Raw genomic sequence first — 7,247 nt, 5'->3', positions numbered from 1 at the left:
AAATAAAATTTCATAATGATCCAGCAGTCTAACGCTGGGGTTATATAGCCTATAGAAATACCAGTGATTACATTTAACTAAACAAGAGTCCAAATCTGCTTATAGTGGAATAATGCCATTTTTTAAAAGGCACAAAACAGTAACAAACAAAAACCAAAACCAATCCACTGCTGTCTAGTCGATTCCAACATATAGCGACCCTGCAGGACAGAGTAGAACTGCTCCCTAGGGTTTCCACGCTATAAATCTTTATGGAAGCTGACTGCCACATCTTTCTCCTGCATAGCAGCTGCTGGGTTCAAACTGCCGACATTTCTGTTAGCAGCTGAGTGCTTAAACACTGCACCACAGGGTTCCTTAATAAGAATAAGAATCCTCAAATAATCAAACATATATTTTTTATGTCTGTATAAACAAAGAGGAAATCAAACAGTTGACGTTGGTTTTATAAAGGGTTTCATAAAGGGGTTGGTTAGAGAGAGGGGTGAAGATAACTAAATATTTCTCCACTCACTCTATAAAGGAATACTAAATTTCTGCTCTCTCAAATGCCTGTTTAAGGGCTGAGAATACAACAGTAAGTAAAAGGCAAAGTTATTTTCCATACAGGATTTACATTCCAGTAGAGAAGACAAAAGGAAACCTGGCAGCGCAGTGGTTAAAGTGATTGGCTGCTAACCGAAAGGTCGGCAATTGGAGCCCAACCAGCTGCTCCAGGAGAGAAAAATGGGACAGTCTGCGTCTGTAAAGATTGACAGCCTTGGAAAGCCTATGGGGCAGTTCTACTCTATCCTGTAGGGTCTCTGTGAGTTGGAATCAACTTGTTGGGAGTGGGTTTGTTTTTTTGGTTTAGAGGAGACAGATGTTAAATCAAAAAAAAAAAAAGATAGAGATAGATGTGGGTTTTGAACTAAATAAACACTTTATGATCATAAAGAGGAAAGTGGTGAATGAATTTAGATGGAATAGTTATGAAAATATGTCATTAGAGCAGAGACCTGAATGAAATGATTAATCTATTGTTTATTTGCATATCCCTGGATTTTTTAATTGATGGAAAAAATAAAAACAAATTAGACAAAGGGTACCACAGATTCCTACCTCAGCCAGCTAAACTGAAAAATAAACAAGGCCAAGGCCATAATAATAGGGAAATTAGTGCAGAGCTATCTCAGTTACTAGAAAGAGTGTAAATGATATTAGGGTTAACCTGGGCAGGGCTTGTTTGCAGTGTTCTAGGCTTGTCTCTTATAAAGGTGAACTCTATTCTGTCTCAGATGTACTGTGGGGATATATGCCATTTAAACATGGCTGCACTATTGACAACTGCAGCTCCCACAGGCCTCTATGCTGCACAACATGTTGAGACTTGTCATGGCTTGTTTTCCCAAACCTATTGTCCTGTTACTGATGGGCTTGTTTACCTGAATTCCTTCTCCCTTGCCCGAAACTTATTGTTACTCACCCAAAGCCCATTGTTCTGTTATTTGCTTCACTCCTTGCTGTATTGACTATAAATAAACTTCTGGGACTGAAGCTGGGGGTTCGACTCCTCAGAGTGACTCTCCTGGCCCCACTTCTCTGTAAGAGTAGTGGCATTGGTTATTGTCTCCGCCACCCCGACAACCGTCGCCGCTGCGACAACGTACCACTTTCTGCTCTAGCTTTCAGAACACTTATGGGGCTCTCTGGAGCTCATTAAAGTACATCTCATCAAGCCCATGTGGGATAATTTGATGAGTGGGTTCTTCTGGTCATCTGAAACATAACTAGTCAGAGCATCATCTCACCTTGAGACAAGGACAGAGGTTAAATAACTATCCTACACAACTCTACAGAAATATGATTTTCTGAATGAATCAAAAAATATAACACTCTGTTCTTTATTCATGTTAGCAAAAGCTGCTGCTACTTATTGAAGCCTCTTCTAAACCTTCAGGATACAAATCTGTAGGGGGTAGCTTGAAGGCATTTCTTTGAATATATTTGGAAATCAAACCTCTTTCCCTAGCAGCAGGCAAGCCTCTTGGAAGAAGCTTGTCGTATTCAAAAGAACAGGCTCTCTGCAAATCCCGTATTCTTGGGCTCTGGATTAGGGAGAGTTGCCTAGTGAGTTACATACTTTTCTCATCCTACCCTACAGGACTGAGGTGGAGAGCAAAGGAGATATTTTGTGGAGATCAAAATGACGAAAAGATATGTGAATATAAGAAATTATTCTTTATTAATATTTAACTATTTGGTTAGATTTTATTTCCTGGATTAAATGCCATTATTTTTGCTCAGTGGAAATTTATTAGAACTATCAGAATACTCTGTTCAGAAGGCTCTAAATATTGAGCACTACTTGAAGTAACTAGATGGAAAGAAAGCAGACTGAGATCATGGCTTCAGTGTAAACCACACACAGATCAACTCAGAGACATTCATAGCCCCCTCTTCCTCTTTTTTGTGTTTAAGTTACAGGGCTTTCTATAGAAAACGTGAGAATAGGAATGAAAATAAAGCTTCAGTTGTATAACGTACCTTAAATTGTATGTTAAGTTATAGAATATATGAACTTGAACTACTTAGTTACAGGACTTTGCAAATATTATTCTGATTATCCCATTGATTCAAAACAGGATTCAAAGCCTATTTTCTAATTTGCTTCTAATAAACAAGCTTCTGTGTAGTAAGCTGAAAAGTAATGTTTTGTTTCTTTTTGGGGGGGTAACAACGGTTTCTTTTGATTTTTACTTTAAACAGAAGAACTTTCTTTTTTCACCATTTTTAGCCTTAGGTCTTACATTTTTCCAGAGCCAGGGGAAATGCCTGAGTGCCCATGGGGCCAAAGAGACTTGCCTTGGATGGATATGTTTGGCACAACCCAATAGATCATTGTAATTAGTTATGAACTTAACTCTCTTCTCTGATGTTAAAATAAAAGTACGATTGTTTGAAAGGTTATGTTTACCAGAGAAGTTGGTGATTACTCTGCTTTGGGGAAGGGAAAAAATAGTGTAAAAAGCACAAAGAGGAAATATGTATGTCTGGAGACTGTAGTGATAATGATCAATTTGTGTTTTCACAACTGAAATGTGAGAATAAAGAAAGGTTGTTGAGGCTAAATCCACATGACATTCTGTTATTTGATTGAAGTGATATCAATGACTGGGATAAAGTAAGATAAAATGTAGTATGAACTCTAACTCACAAGATACACATAACGGTAGAGTAAATCATATTTTACTGAGCTAATGTTGTTGGTCAACGATGATGTTTACACTCCCTCTAAAAGTTTTTTCATTTTTCTATTACTTCAGAAAAAAAAAAAAAAGATAGTGAATAAGTGGAGGTTTTTTTTTTTTTTTTAATATCAAAAGAATGAACGGGAAATATACAACAAATAAGCATGCATCTCTACCTAATAATAACATGAATTTTGCTTCAATACACCAACTGGCCAAGGAAGATATTTTAGCATGAATATACGTTATATGTCTATAAAAACAAAAAATGACTTCAACAGATATTCTTTTATACATATGCTTATTATACTGGATGCTATTTATACTTGGTTGAACAACATCACCCAAAAAGTTATATCCACCCAGAACTTCAGAACGTGACCTTATTTGGAAACAAATGCTTTACAGATATAAGTAAGGTAAGGGTTAAGATGTGGTCATCCTAGTTTAGGGTGAGCCCTAAATCCAATGAGAGAAACACAGAGACACACCAAGAAGAAGACCATGTGAAGACTGAGGAAGAGATAGGAATGATGCATTGACAAGCTAAGGAATATCAGGAGCCACCAGTAGCTGTAAGAGTCAAGAAAAGATTCTTCACTAGAGAGCCTTCTGAGGAGCATGGCTGTGCAGTACTTTTATTGTGGACATCTGGCCTCCAGAACTGTGAGAGAATAAATTTGTCCTGTATTAAGACCCCACGTTTGTGGTAATTGCTTATGGCAGTCCTATGAAAATCATACAGTATAAAAAGAGAAAATATTGAAGAGACAGGTTTAAAAAAAGGGAAACTGTCTTAATATTAAATTCACATGGAAAAGGAAGCAGAAATAAATAGTTTAAAAGAAAGTTACTAAAAAATGATATTAAGACCAAAAAGGCTTATTTAAGATGAGGGATAATATGTATCACTAAAACCTCAGTGATAAATATCACAGAAAAATTACTTCTGGAATTAAAAAAAAAACAGCAAAGAAGACCAAAAAAAAAAAAAAAAAACAAAAACCCTCCATAATTCACCATTAAAACATGTAGGCAAATTTAGAGAAATTCTCTACATTTCAGTACTACAAGAAATCCCCATTTCCATCTTTTGCAAAAAAAAAAAAAAGTTTAATAAACCTTCCTCATGATTATAACCAAAGAATTGCAAGCATACCATTAACTTCCATAATGAGATCTGCTATGAGCAGCTGATCAGTTGAAAAGGTGTTTCCTTGGGGGTGTGGCCTGCCTCCTGAATATAAATGGATGTTTTAGCAAGGCTCACTCTCCCTCTGAATCCTTCATCTGACTTTTCATCTTCTGACCTCCAGTCCTTGGGATGTGAGACAGCAGCCTGCTGTCTGACCTGCAGATTTTGAGATTAGTCAGTTCCTGCAGCCCCATGAGCCAGCAGCCTGCTGTCTGATCTGCTGATTTGGGTTCATCAGCCCTAGCAACCACGTGAGTCAGGAGAAGCTTACAGACTGATGTATGACCCATGGATTTGGGACTTGCCAGCTTCTACAACTGCATGAGCCATTTCCTTGAAATAAGCCTCTCTTTCTAGATAGAAAGAGAGAGAGAGATACCCTTCCCTGGTTTTGTTCCTCTGGAGAACTCAATCTGAGACAATATCCAATATTTTGCGAAATGCAGAAAAAAACCACATTCCTATAGTTTAATTTGCCTACAATCATGAGGAATACAAAAAAAATAAAACCAACCAAACAAAAAACAACGTATCTGGTACATCATATTCAAGCTGCTTAAAACCAAGTATAAGGAGAAAATCTTGAAATTAACCGAAGGAGAAGAATGTATTACATACAAGGGAACAACAATTAAAATAACCAGACATTTCCTCAGAAACAATGGGGAGCAGTAGACCAGAACAACATCAAGAGAGGAAAGAGAAATAGACATTTTCGCAAAGAATGGATACTGAGATTTCATCACCAGCCAAAAACTGTACCACCGAATGTGCTAAAGATGGTCTTTAGGACAAATAAATAATACCATCTGATAAGCTGAATATTCAGGAAGAAATGAAGAGTGGTGAAACGTAAGAAAAATATTTTGGCATTTTTTTATGTCTTTGAAATACGTATGGCTGTTTAACACAAAATTATAACATGTTGTGGATTTATAATGTTCGTATGTATAAAACATGTCAGTTATAGCATAATGGATGGGGAAGAGGGAAACCACATAGTTGCAAGGTTCTTATATTTTCCTTGATGTGGTAGAATATTAAAGCTAAATAGACTGTGAAAAGTTAAGGATGAATATTTTGCAACTTCTAAACAAACAAATAATTTGATGAGCTCGAGCTAAAATAACGACAGATAAACTTACATGTTATAATACACTGAATGAATCCAATGAAGGCAGCAACACAGTAAGAAAAAAAATGGGACAAACAAAAATACCTATTTGAGTGAAGAGTCAAAAAATGCAAAGAGAGAACTGTATCTATTGCCCGCTATTATTTTGAAAGTTAAGAACACTTCTTCCAGAAATTGCTATTTTACAAAGAGACATTTCAAAAATATATTTAAAATACTCATGAGCACATTTTGATGAGTTGACTGAATACAGTGGATAATGATAGGGGCTGAGAGGAAAACAATGAAATAAGAGAGGCATGTTACAGGATTAATGATTAACTCCACTCAATGCATTCGAGGTTTAACAGAAAAAAGTATATATGGTTATACAGTTGAGCGCAAAATGGAAGCTAAGTTTCATAAAATTAAACAATATAATAATAGGTTTGTACTAAAAATGTACCTTTGGAAAAGTTGGGAGGGAAGAAAAAATATTGGCTAAATCTAAAATGCATGTTGTTAATTTTCTGTTTTGGTATTTCAATAATGTGAAAAACCTACCTTTACTACTTCATTAAAACAAAATATCTTCAAAATTACTAGACTAGACTAAGGAAAACAACAAATTATCTGCATACTAAAAGACCAAAAATGTAGTATCATTATGAAAGTCCAAAGATGGAGTTCTTAGATGGGGCAAACAGTTAAGCACTCAGCTGCTAACCAAAACATTGGCATGTCTGAGTATGCCCGAAAGTGTCTTGGAAGAAAGGTTTGGTGATCTACTTCTGAAAAATCAGCCACTGAAAACCCTACAGAGCACAGTTCTTCTCTGACACACATGGGGTTGTCATGAGCTGGAATTGACTCAACAGCAACTGGTACTGGTTATATAAGACATAGTAATACAAACATCAATAATAAAAGTAAACAAACAATAAAAACAACAACAAAAAATGGGTTTATCCTTAGATTTGACTTTAAAAAAATAATAGGCTACTTGTATGAAACAAAATCAAAATGGAATGCAAAATTACCAATAAAATAAGAGATGACAATTTATCAAGCAGTCAGAAAAACAATAAAGTAATAATGTCAATATGTACATTACCATTTTGAATTCGAATAATATCATTAGACATGTCAATGTGGTTCATTTTTTATTGGTAAAAATTATAACTCTTGCATTAGGTATAGAGATTCTGACCTTTTTCCTTTAACAAATGATACAATATCAAATACATAAAGCCAAACTGTTAAAAATTCTAATATACCAAAAGAAAAGTGAAATTGAAAGCTTTAGTAAAATAATATAGTTCAAGAGAGATAAAATAAATGTGAAGTTAGAAAAACTGGGAATACTACTAATAACATAATTGAGTGTATATATATAAATATGTATATGTACGATTTTTTACTGGAATTTATACTCTAAAACTATAAAATAAACTGTAATTAAAATATTCCTAGAATATTACAGTTGGAATTTAGTTGAAAATTTCTGTCACAGTTAAGCAGCCCTTACTTTTAACATCACGTTTTCACAGCTTTTCAGACAGTTTCCTTCTTTAAAAAATGGGATCATATGAGATTTACTGTCTGCTATGCTGCCTTTTCTACTTTAAATACAGTTAACATAATTCAGTGAGCAAATGTAGTAACACTGTCATATAAGTATCTGAATAATATTAATTTAGTGAGTATT

Source organism: Trichechus manatus, unplaced genomic scaffold, assembly GCF_000243295.1.
Source record: "Trichechus manatus latirostris isolate Lorelei unplaced genomic scaffold, TriManLat1.0 scaffold00062, whole genome shotgun sequence".
Taxonomy (NCBI): domain Eukaryota; kingdom Metazoa; phylum Chordata; class Mammalia; order Sirenia; family Trichechidae; genus Trichechus; species Trichechus manatus.
This window is presented reverse-complemented; position numbering follows the sequence as displayed.